Raw genomic sequence first — 1,256 nt, 5'->3', positions numbered from 1 at the left:
ACCTTGAAATTTTAGTATGATATTTTTGAAGATATAAACTTTCGAAAAATGTAAAAAAAATTCGATTTTTTTAAAGTTTCACACTGATAAGGCCCCTTAAATGTACATATGTTGACATGCATATGTAAATTATTCTATTTATACAATAATAATTACACTTATATAACAATTATTTACTATTCTATCACATTTACTTAATCATTATTATAATAATCATTATTATGCCATATAATAAATATGTATGAATAATAAAATAATTAGAATACACTCGTATCATAATTAGATGCATTTATAAGAAGCCTGAATTGGCCAAAAACGTAAACACTATAATATATGCATTTGTAAGAAGCCTGAATGTGCCAAAAACGTGAACACTATAATATATGCACTTATAAGAAGCCTGAATGTGCCAAAAACATAAACACTATAATATATGCATTAATAAAAAGTCTGAATTTGCCAAAAATGTAAACACTATAATATATGCATTAATAAAAAGTCTGAATTTGCCAAAAACGTAAAAACTATAATATATGCACTTATAAAAAGCCTAAATCTGCCGAAAACGTAAACACTATAATATATGCATTTATAAGAAGCCTGAATTTGCCAAAAATGTAAACACTATAATATAAAAACTATCAAAAGCAAAGAACGCAGTCGAATATTTCAAATAAATTTTGTAAACTGGTGTAAAAATCCGGAGTTTAACTGTAATTGTTTCTTCGACGTCACTCACCGTTCCTAGGAACTGTTGCGATTCGACGAGAGCGGAACAACGATACACACGTTGTGGTATCAGTATCGACTGCTGTCAGTAGAATCGCGTCGAAATTCCCACACGACACGAAAGACACGTGGAAGGGCGGTACCAGACACGGAACCCGTGGCTGTCCGCCCGTTACACCCTAACAGACACCTTAGAAACCCTAACAGTCCAGTGCGACCCTCTTCGAGTTCCGCGTTCTCCGCTTATCTCGTCGCTCTACGGATTAATCCGTCATGTTCGTGCAAGCGCCAACCCTGATCCTGCAGAGATCAGAGAACTCTGAGGAGGAGAGTGACGAGGAAGGCACCGGTGATGTTCTTCAGGTTCAATTAATTCAAATAAGACAATATATGGGTTGGGGAATAAGTTCGTACCGTTTTTACCGAAGACTTTTATTTTTCGGTAAATCCCATTGAATGAAGGTGATTGAGAATCGTTTTATGATCGCAGTTCATTTTTTCCGCCAATTCACGACTGGTTTGGCGAC

General features: G+C 34.9%; 1 protein-coding gene across 1 annotated transcript in view; it reads left to right on the top strand.

Annotated features, from left to right (window-relative positions):
• Positions 1 to 1,256, top strand: part of Dhc1 (dynein axonemal heavy chain 1) — a 44,894-nt gene that overhangs the window by 2,930 nt on the left and 40,708 nt on the right. The window lies entirely within an intron of this gene.

Source organism: Ceratina calcarata, unplaced genomic scaffold (genome assembly GCF_001652005.2).
Source record: "Ceratina calcarata isolate Rehan_Ccalc_2016 unplaced genomic scaffold, ASM165200v1 scaffold60.2, whole genome shotgun sequence".
NCBI lineage: Eukaryota > Metazoa > Arthropoda > Insecta > Hymenoptera > Apidae > Ceratina > Ceratina calcarata.
This window is presented reverse-complemented; position numbering and strand designations above follow the sequence as displayed.